Source organism: Crocuta crocuta, unplaced genomic scaffold (assembly GCF_008692635.1).
Source record: "Crocuta crocuta isolate KB4526 unplaced genomic scaffold, BGI_CrCroc_1.0 scaffold687, whole genome shotgun sequence".
Taxonomy (NCBI): Eukaryota; Metazoa; Chordata; class Mammalia; order Carnivora; family Hyaenidae; genus Crocuta; species Crocuta crocuta.
The window spans coordinates 1,918,323-1,940,282 of NW_027530182.1; positions in this window are offsets into that span (position 1 = coordinate 1,918,323).

Here is a 21,960-nt window from a genome sequence, read left to right on the forward strand (position 1 = left end):
ATTATAGCCAAAAAGTAGAAGCAATGCAAATGCGGATCAGTGAAGAACCAGATAAACAAAATGTGCTATACACACACAATAGAACATCATTCAGCCTTAAAAAGGAATGAAATGCTGGTGCAGGTCACCACCTGGGTGAACCTGGAAGACATTATGCTAAGTGAAATAGGCCAGAAGCAAAAGGAGAAATACTCTATGAGTCCACTTACACGAGGTACCGGGAGTAGTCAAAGTCCTACAAAGTAAAAGAGTGGTCATGGCGGCGGTGGGTAGTTACTGTTTACTGGGTCCAGAATTTCAGCTGGGGAAGTTGAAACAGTTCAGGAGCTAGGTGGTAGTAACGGTGGAAAGACCATGTGAATGTACTTAATGGGATCAAATTGTACACTTAAAAAATGATACATTTTATGTTACTTATATTTTACTAGAGTAAAAAAAAATTTAAATAAAAAATGAGTGTTCTTAGAATGTCACTGGCAGGTATGTGCAAAGCTGGTGGCAGGCCATTTGTTCTTTCTGAATCTTAAGCCCTGGCCGGTTTATGCCGTAGCAGGATCCTGTCTCGGCCGTGGTCTCCGTTCCCACCATCCGCAAAGCAGTGTCTGATTAAGTGGCATTGCCGTATCCCCATGTGACTTGCAAAAATAATATTTTATCCTCCCCATCAGTGCTGCTTGTGGCTGCACACTGAATAGGAATAATTTCCGAAGGTTCCAGCTGGCCTTCCTCAAAAGGTAAGGAAAATCCAACATGTTTAAGGTTTCTCTAATCTTTTGTTGTTTCAAGTGAATGCTTCCTCTAAAGGACTATTTCAGCATTTCTGGGATCTATTAAGAGGAACATAATGAATGTTACAGAACCAGCCAACTTAGAGAGAGAGAGACAGAGAGAGAGACAGGAGAAAATATCGCCGACTTGCAGAAATCCCCCACACCCTCTTTATACCAAAGGAGCCATATCTTCGTGCCATAATAAATGCTAACTTGGAAAGAAGGCTCACAGACCCGCCTGCCTCTTCAGCTAATGACAGCCTCAATTATGGGGCCTAATCCTGCATTCCTGACACTCCCCTTATCCCTGCATAACTTCCAGGGGAGTCAAAGGGCCCTCAGCCCTGGCCCTGGCAGAGAGGCATTAGTTATGCAGGAGCAGTGCCTGGGGCGTGCTGGCAAATTTAAGGGTCTGTTCATATAACAACACACACTTGGAAGCCTTAAATCCTCATGCTTTGACTCTTCACCTTATCCTGAAATAAAAAAGCCACAGCGACTCCATTAAAAAATAGAAAATTCCTCCACAGGAAATGAACACTAGTTTGCTTCTAATTTATACAGGTTTTGGGTTTCTTCTTCCCCACCCCCTTTTTACTTTTCATGTTGGTGTCCGGCTCTGTGGAAAATGTTTTCCTTAAGGAATAAAAATAAACACGAGCATCATGCTCGCTCTTCGCATTTTATTTACTAACCTGGCCCAAACAGCTTTGGGTTTGTTTGTTTGGGTTTTTTTTTTTTTGTTTTTTTTTTTTTTGTGGGCTCTCCCCCTGCAGTAAATGAGCGGAAATCCCTCACAAATACACCCAGAGGCTACTCCCTTAAGTCACCCTGTGAGGACACCTAAAGACCTCTGGCTTATTGAGAAGTGGCCTTGTTTTGTATGAACTAATCATCCATCCAGCTACGTTAATAACGAGACTATAACTCATTTTCATCCTAGGCACACACGATGTATTATCAGCCTCCTAATTAATCCCAGGCAATTCAGGGGCAGGTATTCTTACTTCCAGTTGCCCTCCCTGCTCCTCCTGCCCAAGGCTCAGCAAACAGGGGGTCGTGCTCTGTGTCCCGCAGGCAGGCCCCCGAGTCCCAGCCCAGAGCCCACTCCGCCCCAGACAACCTCCCTCTGGACGGGAAAGCCCTGGGACCTCGCACACCCCTGCTGATCTCCGAGGCGGTGGGGCTTCCTCACGGGAGAAAGAACCTGGGGTCAGCAGCCATCCAGCAAGCCTGTTTAATGGACAAAGTCAACAGCAGCTTCCCCGGAGTCGGAAAATAAACTCGGAGCCTTGGTACACTGAGCGCGGCTGGGCCTGTGCTCTGGGCAGCTGAGACTCCCCCACTAAGGCTTCCTCACGGGTGCGTTATCCTTCCGAGGGTGCGGGAGTGGTGGGGGCTCCAGACCTCACCGGCCCCGCCCCCATCAGGCTGCTACCTGTTCAAAGTCACGATCTTGGGCTGAGTGTTCAAACCCCACCCCCACCCCCACCACACATGCAAAATCATACTCCTAGAGCCTTTGAAGACATAATCTCCAAACCAGGGGATTCTTAGGTTCACCGAAAAAGTAACTTCCCTTCCTCTTCTCACCTCCCTGGTTCTGAGTCCAAAAAGGCATGTGTTCAACCATGCACGTGAGCATCTATAAACACTTTCAAAAGAGGACCGGCTCCCTCAACTCTTGGGGCACTTGAGCACTGGAAAACTTTCTTTTGTCGCATTACAAAGAGCTCTAAGCTTCAGGTCTGGAGACCTGTGTTCAAGTCCTACCTCTCCCATTAACCTGATTGGAACTTAAACTCCCCAAGTCTCGATTTGCTCATCTTTATTTTATTTTATTTTTTTCATTTTTTAAATGTTTATTTAATGTTTTTAAATGTTTATTTATTTTTAAGAGCAAGAGAGAGACAGACAAAGCACACGTCGGGGAAGGAGCAGGAGAGGGAGACACAGAATCTGAAGCAAGCAAGCTCCAGGCTCTGAGCTGTCAGCACAGAGCCTGACGTGGGGCTCAAACCCACAAACCGTGAGATCCTGACCTGAGCCGAAGTTGGACGCCTAACTGACTGAGCCACCCAGGCGCCCCTCGATTTGTTCATCTTTAAAGTGAACTGCTCCCTCCCTTTGTAGGTGGCTGGGAAGCAACAATTCTTCCTGGTCTCCTTCATTAAGCTTCTCTTCTAATCAGTCAGTAGTGTTGGAGTTCCTCAGCACAGGGACCTTGACCATCCTCTGCTCTCACTCGCTCTCCCTCGGCGAGCTTATCCACCCTAGTACCGATGCTGTCAGCACTGCGCCCAGTAGGCCACGGTTCCCATTTTAGGGCTTCTGTGCCCAGGGGAGGTGTGCTCTCAGCGCACCTGCAGCTCTTCAGAGGGCTGTGCAGGTCAAAGAGGGAAACAGCGGTGTTTTGCCCTGATCACACTCTTTTTTTTTTTTTAATGTTTTTATTTATTTCTAGGAGAGAGAGAGAGAGAGACAGCATGAGCAAGAGAGGGTCAGAGAGAGAGGGAGTCACAGACTGAAACAGGCTCCAGGCTCCGAGCTGGCAGTCAGCACAGAGCCCGACGCGGGGCTCGAACCCACGAACCGCGAGATCATGACCTAAGCGACAGTCGGACGCTTAACCGACTAAGCCACCCGGGCGCCCCAATCACACTCTTGCCTAGCTTCTTCTTCCCTGCTCTACCTTACCCTCTCTTTCCCTTACCTGGTTCCGTGAGAGCATTTAATGAGTAGCTTACACACGACTCCTCAGCTCAGGCTCTGTTTCTAGGGTCCTCCTCTAGTAATGTATCTTCAGCCAGACTTCACTCAACTCCAGACCCACGTATCTAAATATCTCCTTAACTCCCCTCGAATTTCTCAATGGCAACCTCAAGGCCAATGTACTCAAAACAGAACTCATGGCTTCCCCAGATCCCCAAGCCCGGATGCCTTCCGGGGTTCCCCAACTCAACGAGCCCTACCCCTTTCACCCCCCAGTCACTTCACAACATAGGATACTAGGACTCTCCCTAGAACCCTTCCTCCCTTTCAACCCACCTTCCCCTCCACGTCCCATTCCGTGTAGGCCACCTTTAAGCTCCTGTCGATGTTATTTCCTTCATGTAGCTAAATTCTACAAAACTCTCCCCATCAACTTCTATCACCATCCTGTCTAGGCCACCATCAACTCTTATCCAGATATCTACAATCCCCTCTGATAGATTTACATACCTTCCTTGAGGCGTCCAACTTTAGTGTTTCAAAACACGAATCGAATCACATCACCTCCCTACACGAAACTTGTCCACGGGTCTCTGTGGCTGATCAGTACAAAACTCCTTCCCGTGGCCACCAAGGCCTCCATGGTACAGGCCTACCTCCCTTTTCATTCCAGCCTCTGGGCATTTGCCTCTCTTGGTTCATCCACCCAGACTTTTCTTCCTTCTCCTCTGCACCTTGTCAGTTCTGCCCAGACCTTCCACTCAGCTCAAGCATCACTGTGTCAAGGTAACCCAATATGATCTCAGATTCCTTATTCCAGGCTCCTGTAGCACCTCAGTACCTCTCCTTGATACCGGCCACAGTTGCAAGATGTTGCAATCAAGAGGTCACAAATACACATATGTGGGATCACATGACTTGGCTACCAAGCCAGGTCCCGTGTTTCACCATTCTGTCTTGTTACACCCAGCAGGGACTCAGGGAACTCTGTTAGTGACTTAGAAAGTCCAGAACCAACTCTGGAGGAGTTTAGGGGCCTAGGTATTTCCTTCAGTACAAGCAGGGGCAGCCTCTGTTCTGTCCCTGGGATCTTCCTGGGATCTCCCTCTGAAGGCTCTGCCTCAGCCACATGTGACCTGGGAAATCAGAGGATTATGCTGTGAAATAAGAAGCTGGTCTCTTCTAGAAGAGGGAGGCATGAGACAGATTGTAGGCTTCAGTTTCAGTGAAGCTGGAATTATCACCTCCTTAAAAAGGAAGATACAAACACATTGTAAATATTCAATCATCTAACTTTCTTTTAAAAAAAATTCCCAGATTAAAAGGGAAAAGAAGCCACAGTATGTGCCTATAATAGCCAAGCTCGCGGCTTCAATACGTGTCTTCACGAATCCTCACAGCAACTCTGCGAGGTACTGCTTGCCCCGTTTTACAGAAGAGACTGAGAAGCTAAATATTTTACCTGAGATCACACGGTATGGGAGCAGACAGGCCAAGGCTCTCAGGCCGGCCTGTCTGTGGGCCACGACAATCTTCTTGCCCCACTCTACTCTATCTGCACATCCCAACCGTTATCTAAAGTTTCATTTGTTGAAAGAAAAGTTCATCTGTGAATGGCTCATATTGGTAAATGAAGTATGAATGCTTCTGCTTTATTTCTTCATGATTGTCACCAGAAATGCTTTATTTCTGATCCAGCAGATACCATATTTTGAAATAGCGTGATTCAAAGTTAGAGCCTTTATGAGAAGCAAGAACCAGGTGATGACTGGAAACTGGTACGTTCTCTCTAAGCACTTGTGAAATAGAATTTGACCTCTCTCTCACTGGACTATTGTGGGAAGACAAAGTACGAGAAGTTTCTGGTTCTACTTATCGTTCTCTGTCAGCATTCAGTTTGTTTTCCAGACCAAGAGCTTGACTTACTCTGTGAAAATGAAATACTGATTTTGGAAGCATAAGAATGACGTTTTTCTCTTTATTTAAAAAAATGTTTATTTATTTATGTATTTAGAGAGCGAGAGAGAGTGAGAGAGTAAGAGTGCATGCACATGAGTGGAGGAAGGGCAGAGAATCCCAAGCAGGGCAGAGAGAGGGAGAGAGAGAATCCCAAGCAGACTCCTCACTGTTGGCAAGAGCCCAACATAGGGCTTGAACCTGTGACCCTGGGATCATGACCTGAGCTGAAATCAGGAGTCGGAAGCTTAACCGACTGAGCCAACCAAGCATTCCAAGTTTTTCTCTGCATGACCCAATCACAATTATTGTCGTTTGGAAATGGAATGGAATAAATTTCAAATAGGGCCAATCCTTTTGAACAGGGAAATAAATCCATGTGCCTTCATTTTTTTGCCCCATCCACTATACAGAGCACAGACAGCCCAAGGTACCCAACACATCTGAGGCCAATTCTTCACCTGGGACCTCGAGGCAGGCCACTGGGAGTGACCACAGCCACAGAACTGTAAAGCAAGAACATCTTCTTTCTGCTCCTTTTGGAATCCACTTTATATTTCCATAAATGTTTCACACTTTATATGTATTTGTCCCCAGGCTTGTCTTGATTTGATAACTCCTTATGGTCTACTGAGCTTGAGGAGTCAAAGGAGAAAATCAAACTCTCAGGCTCGGACAAAACTCTGATAATACCACTCAGAGCCAGCATTTTGACAACTCCGTGCAGTTTATACGATGCTTTTATCCACTCGCTTTGGGGCTGAGGCTTTCGGCCCTCTTTCTGGAATGTTCTATCCCAGATCTTCTTCCACCTTGGTCAGATCTCAACTCAGTATCATTGTCCCCGACCTCCCTTGTGAGCGAGACTTTATGCAGCTGTGTATTTTTCCAAAGCCCTCAACACTCTGAAATGATCTAGTCTTTTTGTTCCTTGCTGGGTAACTTCCTGCCCACACTAGAATATTGGCCCCACAAAGACAGGGCTTTGTCTTATTACTCCTGCCTCTCTGGGGCCCAAAACAGTGCCTGGCACATTAAAAACACTCAGTATTTTTCATTGTATTGGTGAACAACTTCATTGGAGTTCTTCGTTTCCTGTCTGGTAGTTCCTATCTTCATTTTAGAGATGTGGGACCCACTCCTCTTTGAGATTAAGCCATTCGTCTGAAATCACACAACCAGTCTGCGGCAGAATCATAACTTGAACCCAGATCTCCTGCCTCTGGTCTGGAATCTTCTGTTTGGAAGGAAAGTGTACTTTTACCAAAAATTGCGTCATGCTGGGTACTCTTAAAAGCAAGCTGTCCATGAGGGATCATTAAATGTCAACTGTTTGGAGTATAAAAGTCCTGATAAAACCCTGAAGCTATTCCTCATGTCCGAGATGAAAAAGCACCTGCAAGATGAGCTTAATGGCACAGCGCGAGACTGCTTCGAACGGCAACTTGTGAGCGGGTTGCTGCCTCTTCGTTCCCGCACACTGCAAACCCTCTCCCATCCCTCCCTTCCCTGGCCTTAGACCTCACTGGCCTCTGGGTCCCTCATTCCAGGAGACTCTGTCCTGGCTCTAGACTTTCCGCAATTTTTCTGACATCCTAATTTCTTGATCACCTGTGCTGACACGATCCTGATTTCCTTCAATATGTCTTTTTTCCACTCCTGGGAAATTTATGTCTGCTCTGGCATATGTCCCCATCTTCCTTTGTGAAAAGAGAGGCAAAGAGGGGAGAGAAAAATGCCCTTTTAATATTTTTTAGCAATGCCTTCATGTTCTGTCAGTAAATTACCTCTGCCAGCTTTTAGAAACCCTACTGGCTCTTGTACTGACCTCTCGTTCCTTCTGTGCTTGAAAAATGGCTTATTATTTATCTTAGCCTCTCTTGCAATCTTCTCTTCATTCCTCACCTTTGCTTTCCTTATCATGTTTTTGCACTTTTTAACTTTGTGCTATAATTTCTCTAGCTGAGTTGCTGTTTGCTTTTTTTTTTTTTTTCATCATACTTTCTCGCTTTCCTAGTTTTGATTACTTCCCCCACCACTACCACATCCTTTTTAGAGCTATTTGTTTGGCCTCTTTACTACACTTCATGTTGCTAGGGAGCACGTATTTTCTTTGGGCAGTTTCTAGTCATTTCTCTCTGCTTACACTCTCCCGTTGGCAGCTGCTCATAGTACCCTCGGATTTCCTTGGTAGAAGCTAAAAACGCTTGTTCCCTCTGGACCCCCTGCACGTGCCTCTAAGGGGGTCCTAATTCCTACTGGGACTTACTGGGAAAGGGCAGTTCCCCATACACTGGGCCACAGCTGAGAGAAAGAGAGGTGCCTCAATGTATACGTCGCTCAAGTTTCCCCACGTCAAACCGCCTGTGGGTACAAGCGGAATCACTTTGCAGTGGTGTCCCATGCCCACTGGCAGGTGGTTGGGTGAATCCTGTATGCCCACTAACAAGACCTGTTAGGGGTGAATGGTATCCTGCTGGGCTCCTTGGCCAATCAATATCCACCTTCTGGATGGCTTTCTGGCCACCAGGCACTGCTGCCTCTATGGGGGATTGTCACATTGACTGGTGCCACCAAGCTGCTGCAGACACTTGCACAGCCATGACTGAGACTGTAGCTCTCAATACCTCAAAGCCATACTGTGTGTGGGTAAAGGACATCTTCTCTCCAATATTAAGCTTCATCCACAGGTGTCGTCTTGGCGCTGTCTTGGTCCTATAGAGCTTTCAGTGAAGCAGAGTGGGTTTTATCTTCTTCCAGCTCTTCTTTATTGCTCCTTCAGATAGGAATCCATACAGTTTGGGTCAGGCACCCGCAGATACCGTTTGCCCCTTTGATACTGCGGCAACATGTCTGTCCATCTCATCTTCCATTAGAATGAGGTCCCCTGCAAGTGGCCCCTTAGTTTTACATGCAACAGGACTTCGGGTGAGCCCACCTAACTACATCTATCCCATAGTGGTCACAATTTGGGGCTCACTGCACATGTTGGACTTTGGACACAAATAGAGCCCCATTCTGACCTCTGCCTGAGTCCAGTGGAATCTCTATTCTCAGGTGTCGCTGTCAGCAGCATCTCGAGTACGCCTGTCTCCCACCATGGGAAGCTGCAGGTAGCAGACACCAGTAATGGATGGAAAATGAAGAACCAGATGCGATGCTATCTTCTAGAATCACAATGATAAATATGGTTAAAATGTGCAACTTTATTTTGGAATTTAAGTTCTAGTGAAGGAGAGATCTACATGAAGATAAAATTTAATTATGGTATTTTTGGTGGTGAGAGAAAGGTTTGCAATGCGAGCCGTGGGAGCACAGAGGAGGAGCTGATAGTCCTTCCTTATGGCAGATTTCCTGTGTTTTCCGAGTGTTTACACGAGCAGGTTCACCACAGTAAACATGCCACTCCCACTCCCTGACTGCACCCCTCGTGTCTCAAAAAGTATTTAAACCCCTTGTGTTACCCCCTTTGACTCCCACACATCAATCCTGCAATCAAATATTGATGACCGAGTCTGGACCCATGGCATTCTCTGTCATGGCAATTTGGAATGAGAACAGCGTTTGAGTCAGGTGTACCCACAGGATCATGGGCACTTGACCTGAAAGGTCATAGAGAATTGGTTCCAAGCAACCCAGGGCCACCCATGAGACAAAGGCATGGGATTCCAAGGCCATGGGTAAGCAGAGAGAGGTGGACCTCAGAAAAACAGGGAATGGGGCACATGATATAGAGAGCAGGTGCAGATGGGGCGGTTCAGAGTCCTGTGCCCACACCGTGAGGCCACATGAGCTCATGATATGAGTTGGCTCCAGACCTCATGGAGTTCAAAGCATGTCTTTCCTCTCATTTTTCTGTAAGACTATCTGTTGTAATTCTGTAGTAACACTCCGCTTACCTTCAGCTAGTTCAACTGAACTCTTTTTGCTTTGCAGCCAGAGTCTTAATTAATATAACCTCACAGTTGCCCACCTATATATAGCCTTCTGAGGCAAGTTTTCCTTCTAGACTCGACAAGTGCCCTCTGAGTCTTCATTACCTGGCTTAAATACTGCCTTCTCTCTGAAGCCTTCCCTGACAGATCCCTCCTTCGCGATCCTTCAGGATTCTGCTCATAGCCATTGTGTTGTGGTGTAATCGATCTATCTAAAAACACTCTGCCTCCCAGACCATGAGGTCCCCAAGAGGAGAGCCGTGTCTTAGTGTCTGTTACCCAGAAGGTGTTCAGTCAATGTTTGCAGAATTGCCTCAGTGACTCTCAGTTGGGTCTGGAAACAGCCTGCCAGCTGGCATACCACACTATCTGCCACTCAATCTTCCCGGCACTCGAGGGGTTCTGGGTTTATGCTGACTTTTGCTAACTTACCATTTCATTCCCAGTTCCATCTTTTCTCAGTCCTCACCGGCGTCCGGGATTGCCTGCTTGTTGGGTCCCACCTGCTTTGTGCAGACTTCCCTACCCTTGGCTCGGTGACAGTTCCAAGGCGAACCCCCTGGGGCAGAGCACATGCTGTTTCCCAGGGTTCTAGAACTCTTTGCTGAGTTTTGGCTCCTCTTAACGGCTCTGTGTGGTTGCCTGGGGCCCGTGCTACCTATGTGTCTGCTCCTGACAGAATCCCCCCACCCGGTCCCGCCATCTGTTTATTTTGGCTGCATCTCCTTCTTTATGTCCCTCTTCTGAGAGATGGTGAATAGCAGCCATTTCTTCTAGGCAGCCAGAAGCCCTCACTGCCTTGTCCATTGGAGGAAATTGGTCTCCAGATCTGCAGCAGCTTTCTTTACAAGGCAGAGAACATCAGTGCCCATTTGCTCAGGAAAAGCAAGAGCAACAACAAAACCTCTTGGCCTGTTTAGACCTTTTTCCTTTATGGATCGCAGTGCCCCTCTCCATCCCCCAGCAAACCCACCAGGTTTCCCTGCCAACCGCCAGCCATCTATCCCTGCTGCTGGGTCACCCCCTGTCAGCCTGGGGCAGGGGGCAGCGATGGGAGAGTTTCACAACTTTGGGGGATTTATTTGCTTTACTCCTCTCTGTTCTCTCTCTCTTTTTTAAAAATATTTTATTTATTTTTGAGAGAGAGATGGAGACAGCATGAGCAGGGGAGGGGCAGAGAGAGAGGGAGACACAGAATCTGAAGCAGGCTCCAGGCTCTGAACTAGCTGTCAGCACAGAGCCTGATGCGGGGCTCAAACCCACAAACCATGAGATCATGACCTGAGCCGAAGTCGGACCCTTAACCTACTGAGCCACCCAGGCGCCCCTCCTCTCTGTTCTCTTGCACAGAGTGTTCTGCAAGAAGGGTCCCTGCCAGTATACCTGATGCTGTAATGTACTGATAGTACTGATAGATGTGGAATCGTCTCGGGGATCAGGTGGTCTAAGCACACCGGGGCTGAGACACCTTTGTCCCTCTAAGTTTTACTTTCTGACCTCAGCTCTCAAGCACAAAACGAAAAATAACAACGACGATGACGACAACTCAGGCTCGGCTCAGCCTGACGAATTTCAAAATAGGCTTCCTTGCCTCCCTCTGAACTAAGCCTCTTGTGTTGATAGATATGGCTTATATAGATTCTGTGACTTTCGTGTATCGTGGTCTGGAAATGGAGCCAGAACTTTTGGCTTCAAATAGCACCTGCTGAGGTCATGTGCCTAGGCTGTTTCTGGTCTCCATGATTTACACGGGAAACTCCCTCAATGGGCCTCTCTCTGAAAGGGCTCCTCCTTAGCTGAGGTAATAGAAGCAGCTCTTCTATGCCAGGCAACATGGCAGACGGTCGCTTGGGTCCCTTGCTGCAGGGTAGGTATGGAACGAGAGATGAAGGGCAGTCTCCAGCCAGACTGAGAGCCACGAGTGAATAGTGCAGGAGTAGATGCCTCTCGTTTTGACTCTGTCCCTCTCTTTGTCTTGCTTCCTTCCTTATTCAGAGGTCTCAGCACATCAAAATATTAGTTAAGGAGATAATTTAATCTGGAGACATAATGATACCTCTTTAAACCTACTTACCAATCAGACAGCCAAAAGTTGTTTGCGTCTGACCATAAAGTATCCCCCAAAGCTGTTCTTCTAAAATGAAAACCTGTCTCTGTGATTTGGCAGTGGGGGGGNAAAGAGCACTTCACTGGGAGTCAGGGCCCTCTATTTCTAATGGTCGGCTCGTTACTAATGATGTCACTTTGGGCAAATCATTCTATTTCTCTGGCTTCATTAGTGACCTCAGTGGGAGCAGTTTTAGTAGAAAATCTGACATCCTAATTGCCAAATCCATAGACTAATTTTCATTCCTCATCCTGCTTGACAACTCCATTGCACATGGCACTCTGACTGCTCCTTCCTTCTCAAAACGTCTTTGCTCTTGGCTCCCGGGACCCTGCCTCTGTGCATCCTTCTTTCACTTCTCTCCCAGCCTACTTCTGTCTTCTTGAATGGCCCTCCAACCCTGTCCCGCGTTGCCTGATGGTATTCCCCAGAATTTCCCTCCTGGCTCCTGCTGCCATACACATCCATTTCTTAAATGATTCCATCCACTCCGTTGGAGCCCCCATCTCCTTGCTGGTAACCACCATATCTCTACTTCAGAACTCTCTTGGCCTCTCCTCTGAATGCCATTCTGCCTCTGTGTCTGCCCACAGGATGACCCATCTACTTGCATGTCAGTCCCTTCACACTCAGTGTGCCCCAAACTCAGTTCATCATCTTCTTTCATATTTCCTACCTACCCCCTGAAACCTGAATCTTTGCACCCATTCTACCTTCTGTATTTCCCTTGCTCTGTGAAGCGAAATGGTCTTTCATGCTTCGTTCTCCTTAGCACCGTGTTGCTACAAGTCTACCCGAGAGGTGTTCCTACATCTTTGTGACCCCGGTGCTGCTGAACTTCAGGTCCTCAGGGTCTGTCATCTGGATCTTTGAAATAGGACCCAAAATAGTTAAGAACAGTTTTGGCTGATATAACAAGAAAATGGAGCTGGCCTTGGCTTGACCAAACAGAGCTTGTTTGTTTGTTTTTTTCTCACACAATAAGAAATTCCCGGGCTCTGCGCTGACAGCCAGCTCAGAGCCTGGAGCCTATTTCAGATTCTGTGTCTCCCCCTCTCTCTGACCCTCCCCAGCTCATGTTGTCTCTCTCTCTCTCTCAGAAATAAATAAAACGTTACAAATTTTAATAAAAAAAAGAAATTCAGATATAGAAGATCCAGAATCAATATGGCAGACCCATGATACCTCCAGAGACCCCAGGTTCTTCTATCCTTCCAGTCAGCCATTCTTGACATATGGCTATCACAGGCCTGTCACCTATGTTCACAGAATAGTTGCTTCTCTTCCACATTCACATTCAGAGCAAGAACAGAGGGGAAGGGCAAAATGAAAAAGGTCAAAAGGCAAATGCCTCCTGAGTCTGTTTTCTTTCAAAGAGCTCTCCTGGAAACTCCACCCCACTGATTTGCATTTACATTCCATTGGCCAGAATTGTGTCACGTGACCACACTCTGCATGAAGACTGGGAATGGTAATTGGAAAGGTTGTTTTAAGCAGGGAATGCTGCCTCCCTTATTAAAATTGGGATTCTATTAGAAAGAAAGAAAAAGCCAAATGATACTGCAGAAGCAAATAACTGTGTTTGCCACAGCCTGATCTTGGTCATCAGAACCTTCAGTCACTACTCTACTCTCTATATCCCTGGAAAAAAAAGTGATTGTATCATTCACCTGTTTTAAATGTCTCTGGTGAATCTTCATTGGCTATAGAATAAGGTACAAACACCTTGGCCCACAGTCTGGGGCCATCTTCCTTTCTATGCTCTTCTCTTGCCATCACCCTACCCCTGTAGAACACACCCCTAAGAGCCCACAGAACTTTTCATGGCTTCCTAAACCCATGATGCCTATGCCTTCGCACATGCTAGTCTCACTGCCCTGTTGCCTTTCTCATCTCTGGACATTTCATCAGTCTTTGTTGCCAGGAAGGGAATAGGCATGTATCTGTCCCTCACCTCAACTTTCTTCCTCGACTCCTAAAAGACAGACATTCCTTACACCTATGAGTTCTCCCTATCCCCTACAGGCTCCACTGAGCCTGAAAGGGCAGACTAAAAGGGCAGAGGCCTGCATTGGGCGGGCCATGTTTCTTGGAGGATGGGATTACTAAACTGAAAGCAAAACAAATCTCAGAGCACATTCTTTGCCCCTTGCCATTCTCTCAGTGAGGCCCAGGGCCTTCTCCCCTACAATTATTTCACTTCTTGTTCCCTTGAGTAAAGTAGCCTTGAGCAGGACATCTCAAAGCAGCAGCTGGTCCACAATCCCGGCTCCCTCCATTTCTAGAATTCATCCATGCAGCTGCTTCAGGAACCTGATTCAGAATCTTCTCAGAGACTCAGAATTCTCTCTGTTGTTCTCTGCAGACAGCCTGAGTGTAAGGGTCCTAAGACTGCTCTGTATAGAAGGCGGGGTCCCCAGGCACGTATGCTGAATTTTACCAGAGCTTTGCATTGTGGTATTGGGCCCCTCTCAGGCTTCTGATAAGGGCAACGCTATGTTTTCTGTACAGGTAGGCACCCCTTGTGTACAGACAGTGGTGTGCTGATCCATATTCAACAGCTGGCTCTCCAAGATGGGGGTGACTGGGGAAGGGAAGCTCTGGTGTGTAGCTTTACTAGTTCCTGCGGTGTAAATACACCACATCATGATCAAATTGATGCTCCCGATGGGATGCAACTGAACCTGAAGTTGGAAGGAGACACAGTCAGCTCTGCACAAGGAGCTGGCAGGGAGGAAGGATGTGTGACCAAGTAGAAGCACCAAAATCATACACAAAACTTAGCGGCCATCGCCTCAGCAACGGCTCTGAACCAACACCCCCTCCCATCAAAACAGAGCCCTCTCTTCCCCCAGTTAACACTGCTCTCTGATGATTCTTCTCCCACAAGTGTTTTTGAAAGTCTTCTTTTGGGTGAATGGCTGCCCTTTTCTGCAGTGTGCATTGCCTCAACCATTTACTCCACAAACGGGTACCAAGAGCCTTTAGTTCAGCCACTCCCTGTTGAAGCCTCTTCTCGTTGAAGAGGCTGCCATACCTAGGGTGACCACCAGGAGTCACTCTTCAGCATCAGCCACAGACAAGGAGCCCGAAGAGCACTGAGCACACAGTAGGGCTAAATGCCCTCTTGTCTGATGAATGAAGGACAGAAAGAAATGATGCTTTCTTACCTTGACCCAACTCCTCCTCCCTGATTTGCCTACTTCCCTTTTGGGGCTCAATTTAAATGTCTCCTTCTCTAAGAAGCCCTTCTTGGACCACCTAGCCCCTCCTCCCACCACCAAATGTGGGTTCGGTGCCATAAACCTTTGCCATTAATAGATTCGATCACCCTGGATGCCCACATTTCAATGCGGACAGTATTTCCTACTGCACCATGAGGGAAAGGGTCTTAGCCACAGCACGCTTACAAAACGGTACTTTGTAAACAGTTGCAGAATGGGTGGTTGAGAAGAATGTATAATACTTTCAAACATTCCCTGGGGAGGTATAGTTTAATTTCTTTTGCCTCTGTCTTTTTCTCTTGCTATCATTACTACTATTTTTCTCACCAAATTCCTGCCTTCAGTATGACAGTACAAAAGAAAAAAAGAGGGGAGGAAAGATTTCAATAAATTGCAGCTTCCAGCTGGTTATCATTATTTAAATTTTGGCTTTATCGTCGTGGGCAACTGAAGCCTATGATTTAAGCTATCTCTAGCTGAGCAAGGAGGTCGGGTGCCCGCCCAAACACTCATATTTCCAGAGTGCACTTTGCTGTGTCAATACACATTACTTGTCACATTGCAAAGAGTCTGCGAAGTTTGATCTCCACTGTTAGATTGTTGTCATGTGTCAAATCATACAGCCCAGGAGGAATACGTACAATGCACAGGAAAAGCAGACACTGAGCCGTGGTCAGGCTGCCTGTAAGATAAACACTGTTGTGTAGACCAGGAAAAGAAAGGTCAAAGAACAATCTGAAGCTTCAGATACTGCAAGCCCTCTTTACTTTCATTTTCTCGCCCCTCCGAGACTTCAATTTTACCAGCATGGGCAAATACACAGTTTTCATCCATCTGGCCTTCCAGCGGATCCTCCCACAATAGGGGACTGGTTTGAGTCATGGTCCCATCACTGGTGAAGCAGGGTGGCATCTGTGAAGCCCTCACATTAAAGCGGACCAAACAAAGTGGGCGTGGTGGCTCTACAAGCCCCAACCCACTGTCTCCTGTGAAATGGAAGCTCAAAGAAAATGTGCAAATGCCACCAGAGGGTGGGAAGAAAAATCCTCTTCAGGGAGTATAAGCTACCCAAGCAGGAAGGCTGGAATCATTGTTTGCTGCTGGTGGTAGTTTTTTTTTTTTCTTCTTTCACTTCTCTCTCTCTCTTTTTTAAGTTGGATAAAAAAAATTTACACAAACAAACAGGAAAAAAAAAGGAAAAAATGAGCACTAGTGTTCCGTATGAAAGAAGGAATGGGCGCGGGTCAAACTCCGCATTGAAAGACACCCACACACTTGAACTAGTTTCCTCGAAAGGCAGATATGATTTAACTGGGTGTAGCTTAGCACACGGGCAGGACCTTTCTGCGACACCTTCCAAATCCTCAGTGGCTGATCCCGCGGTGTGACAGCAGCACGCCACATTCACTGCACCAGACAAGGATTAGGGGAGTAAAATTAGTCATGTATGTAAATTGTAATCACGTTGGACGGTTGTATGTGCTCATTTAGGCATTTTAACAGTGTGTGATGCTATCCTCTCCACAGGACTAATAAGCATTAGCCATAATGAGGTCAGTCAGTCAGTCAGGCATTCCCGGGGGATTTAATTGGGACATGGGTCTCTGCTGAAGTGAAAATTAATAACTTTTGTCAATGTTCTGGTGAAATGTTCTGTCTTATTAAACTAGGAGGGTCAATTAGAAAGCATTATGTAATAAAGTCCCCAGCAGCAGAACTCAAATTGAGTTATACCACACTCATTATTCCAGGGCGAATGCATTTGAAAATGGAAAACCAGAGCGCCATATGGAGGATTCGGGTCAGATTTACAAGCATCGCATGTTAAGGCTTCAACAAGAAGGAAACAATTAAACGTAATACCGAAATAAATCAGTGCGCCGGGCGTGCTGTGCGGGGCCAGGAGCCTGGGGCCGCCTGCAGCCCCAGGGCTGTGACACCGCAAAATGGCAGCGTTTAGGAGACTTGTCGGGGCTGCGCCAGGCAGCCCCATCCCTGCAGATCGCTGCGAGTGCTCCAAATCTGGGGCACACCTGGAAGACTCGGGCCTGCACGCTGCCTCATATAAATAACTCTTTATTGTGTGGCTATTAAGACGAGAGATTGCTTTTATTAAAGTGCAAGTTATTGTGGTACAGCAAATTAAAGAATTTTAAAGCATACTAAACAGCCACTGATACTCCCCATTCGGTCATGTTTTACGATACTTTAAATGGGCAGTGTGTTGTCAGGGAGACAGAAAGCTGGTGCCAAGTTAGGGAGCTGAGGAAACAGTCATCAGACAGTCCGAGCCTGGAAGGGTTGGGAGGGTCACTGTCATGGGTCTAGATGGGGGTCGGGGTGGGGGTGGTGAGGACGTCCCCTGACTTCTGGAAGGCTGTGGAAGGTGCTGGTTGTCTGCTGCATTCCGGTAGAAAAGAACATCTTCGAACCAGGTTTTAAAGATGCTCTGCCGATAAAACAATTGGGAAATGGAAGCAGGGAAGGGAAGGAGGTGCAGAGACGTGTATGGTCCCCATACTTGGGGACCACAGCTTTCGTCCTCTGCTCAGCTCAGCCATTTCTGAACTGTCTCTTCTCCGGCGAAGTGAGCCGGGTCCAATTACTTCCCCTTCGATCCCTAATGCTGATTATGTTTCTCGTTAAAAGCAAGTTGTAGCGATGCCCCTTTCTTGGCTCCAAACCATCATGGGACCCCAGTGCTTCCCTCTCCCTCACCTCCCTGATCACTGCCATGGTCTGGGCCCCTGCCCCTTCCCACCGGAGCTGCTTCCACTACAGCCACCTCTCCCCCGTCTCTAAAAACACGCATCTGGCCATGCCACTCCCTTGCTTAGAAACCCTTTAACACTTTCCCTGTGCACATAGGCTGAAATCTAAAATCCTCCCCGTAGCCCCCCGAACCCCTCCCTGATGTGCCTGGGGATCACCTAGAGCCATGCTTCCCTCTCATCCTGTTCTTGCAGATTCTGGAACACGTGAAGTTCTTGTTCTAACTGGGGTTTTCACACATGCGGGTCCCTTAGTCTGGAATTCTCTTCCCCCTGATTGTGTGTGGCTGGTTCTTCCGAAGCCTCAATATCTATCACCCAGGAGGCCATTCCTGAGCATTCTGTCTCAGGTAGCCCATCCAGAACTCAGCATCGTCATCCCACAGGTGCTTCCAGAAGTCACCCAGGCCTATCCAACCGCATCTGGTCTTTACCTCTATTGGAATAAATACCACCCTAAACCTAATGCTGAAAGCATGTTTCAAACCAATCTGAAAAGTAAAGCTGTTCCGTCAATAAGAGAATAGATGGTTGAATTCAGGTGTATTCATATAACAAGATACAAAATAGAATGAGAATCGAGAATGCATGAACCGAGGCTACAGGCACAAAAACCGTGTTGAATCCCAAACACGTAATGTTGAACAAAAGCTGCAAGTCACAAAAGAATGCATACATTGTGATGGCCCGTATACAGAGTGGAAAACAAGCGAGACATAACCAACATAGCAGATACGTGGTAAAACTATAATGAAACAAGGACGAATGAGGAAGATAAAAAAAAATAACAAAAGCAACATTCCGATACTGGTTACTTGCCAAGTGTGGGGGTGGGGAGAGGTAAGGAAGGGGCCAACATAAGGGATGGATGGAGGGTGATACTGTTCTTTATCTTCAGTTGGGTGGCAGTTTCATGATTATTTATTTTTTCTGTTTCATAATTTGTAAATTTGTATGTATTTTAAAACTCCATAAATTTTTTTTACATTAAATCTGACTTTAACTTCAGCTTTGCCTGAACATACCCAACCTCGGGAAGAAGAGCTTCCCCCTTCTTCAGGAGTGCTTCCAGAAGTTTCCTTCAGCTAGCCACACCCACTGAAGGCAGAGAGACAAGAGTTCTTGAGATCTGACTCTGGGCCAAGTCAACACCATACAAAATCACCCAGTAATTGTGTGAAATGGAAGAGAATGACTTTGGGGACATTGGGTAAAGCTCTTGAGCAAAAATAAGCCTTTATTGGTCCTTCCACTATGAGCAAACTCTTCCTTGCCAACTTCAAAGCTTTTCCACCTTTTATGTTCCCTTATTAAAATCCAAATGCCCCTGAAAGTATCCACCCCAGAATCAATACCCTCATGGTCCTCACTCACTGAGAGCAGGATCCAGGGCTGGAGACTGGGGTGCCCAAGCAAGGAAAGGGTAGGCAGAGGAGACTGTGGTGAGGGAGCCCGAGAGCCAAGTCAGGCAGCATCACATTTGGTCCAGGGCAGCCTTGCTGAGTTGTTTTGCACAACCCCACTGATTTCACGTTCTATTCTTTCTTTTTTTAAATTTGAGTCCTAGACATGTTATCAGCACAGAATGCCCCAAGATGGCCAACGTGCCCCTGGTGATGTTGCCACATGCTGAGATGATCCTCCTTGAGCAATCCGTCTTTCTAATGTTAGTGAAGGGGGTTTCTGGTTCATTTGTGTTGCTGGGTCTCCCTGGGCCACACTTCTGTTTCCAGAGAGAGTTTTGGCATCGGGATCCTTCTGACATGTCAGGCTGAAAAAGTGAATTTGAGCCAAGGGTTCTGTTGCTTCATTTCAGTTATTTATGAGAAGCTGGTGTTTTCTGCTAACAAAGACAACGGGAAATTTCAAAACCTAAAAATTATCAAGCTGTAGTGGTGGGAAAATAGAAGTGGCAAAGTATTTCTCAACTGGTTTGAGTAACTTGCTTTCAATATTTTTTCCCAGGAGTAATTACAAACAGAAATGCCACTTGCCTTTAGGGATCTTTTTGCTGAAAAGTATGAAGCTATTCCAGGAAGAGTCCACACAGCAGGTCTCTATCACTACACACTCTTATAGGAAAATGCAATCTGCCGGAACTTCTATGCTCTGGCTAGGGAACGAATGAGTCAGTGAATGAATGAACTTCTTAGCCTTATACAAGACAGATCAAATGCCTGTTGGCCATGCGTTACTATCCTAGTCTGAGGCCCAATTGTTTCTTTACCCCCCAAAAATTCTGTTTATAAAACGAATATATGCAAATTGTAAAATACTTGGGAAATACAGGAAAGTACAAAGTAGAAAACAAAAGCATCCAAAATCCTACCCTACAGAAAGTTCTTATTAACATGGAGGTCTATGTCACATCAGTGTTTTCTGAGCACATAAGTGTTCCATGGCTGAGATCTTGCTGTCTATACTGCTTATATCTGTGTTCGACAGAATTCTAAGATGCCTCCCAATGCCTTCTGCCCTTGTTTAACCTCCACCCAGTGAATGTGGGCAGGAGGAACCTGTGAATATGATGGTATGGGATCCCTATGATTAGGTCATGTTGTGTGGCACAGTTGACTTTAAGGAGATGGATTATCCAGGTTGCCTGACCTAATCAAATGAACCTGACAAGGGATGGGGCTTTTTCTGGAGATAGACATGAAGCATGAAAGGGTCTGAAGCAAAGGAGATCCTCCCTTGGTGGCTTTAAAGAGAGAAGACCAAAAATAAATAAATAAATAAATAAATAAAAATAAAGAGAGAAGGCCACATGCCAAGAAGACTAGAAGCCTACAGAAATTAAAAGCAGTTCCCACTGACATTCAGTAAGGAAACAGACACCTTGGGACCTACCACCACAAGGAAATGAATGGTACCAACAACTTGAATGAGCTTAAAAGAAGACCCCAGGTCCAGATGAGAGTATCACCAGGCCAACAGATTAATTTTATGAGACCCTGAGTGCAAAACCCAGCCAAGCCTGCTGGAGTTTGGACCTAGAGCACCTACAGAATTATGAAATAATAAATGGGTGTCATTTTAGGCATCTCCGTTTATAGTAATTTTCTAAGCAGCAATAGAAACCTAATAGGATGTTCTACTTTTGCATTCACATGAAACCTTTTCCCTTATTATTAACTAAAATGTTAATATCTACACCTGCCATGTGTATAGATCATAACCGATGTAACTGGCATATTCTTGGGTATTTAGGTGTTGTCATCGTTGGTGACAGAGATGGGTTATTTAAAAATTAAGTGCTTTCTTCTTGCTTTGGTTGTCTGTTTTTGTTTTGGCTTCTATGGTCATATGAACGATGAAACATCTCTCTTCCAGTATCTGCTGAGCTATACCCTCTCTGAGGGAGAGAGAAACAAGGTCTTTCTAAAGACTTCACTGTGCTCCCAGATAGAAACAGAAGACTCTGGGGGAGTGTATGATCCTTTGTGTTTCAAAAGTAAAGGCCCTTAACTGTCACAGGCTCCCCTGTGCAAGGAGAAGGATGAAGGTTGTGAGCTGTAGGTGTTGAAAAGACGCTGGCTCCTCCCAAGACTAGGAAGAGAAATAAGGGTTGGACCTGGACCTATGGTGGAGCTGTGGCCCTGCGTGAGCCTGGTGCCCTGGGGGACCTCTGGGAGGGCCTGCTGTGTCACTGCCCCTGGAGCTGGCATCACCCACCACGGCAGGGTGCTGTCTGCCAGGCCCTCAAACACAGCCTGAGGCTGAGGAATTGACAACTCTTCTGGCTACCCTTAGCTAGTACTGGCTTCCCCCAGATTTAATTTAACTTTGAAAAAATAAAGAAATACGGCAGTTTGTACCATCTGGGGATGCAGGGGCATTCTTGTTACATAAATGACACAGTGATAAACAGTTCCACATAAATATGGAACTCTATTCCATTACTACTTTATTTGAATACATTTCTAGAAATAGGTCAAAGGATATAAACAGTCTAAGGTCCTTCCTATAAATTATAAAATTAGCAGGCTTTTAACTTTCCTAAGCTGAGATCTATATGATACTAATTTATAATAACTTCTTGCTTCAGTCTATGCCCACAACCACCCCAATATAAAAACTACAGAAGATTCGAGGCTCCCTTGAATGAGCCTGGGTGCTGTGGACTGCTTTGTGGGGCAAGGCAGCATGTAGCTCGGGCTGAGGGATGGGCGTGGCCCAGGTCCACACTCACCTACGCTGTTGACAGACTGCATGAACTTGTGTATATGCGTCTTCTGGGACTGCCATCGCAAAGTTGCCCAAACTGGGTGCCACAAACACCCTTGATTTATTGTCTCCCAGTAATGGAAGCAAGAAGTCCAAGACCAAGGTGCTGGTAGGGTTGGTTCTTTCTGAGGGTTGTGAGGGAAGAATTCGTCCAGGCCTCCCTCCTCGCTTCTGGTGGTTTGCTGGCAATCACTGGGATACCTTGTGAATAAGTGACCACCTTCTCTCTGTGTTTTTACATGGTCTTCCGTCGAGTGT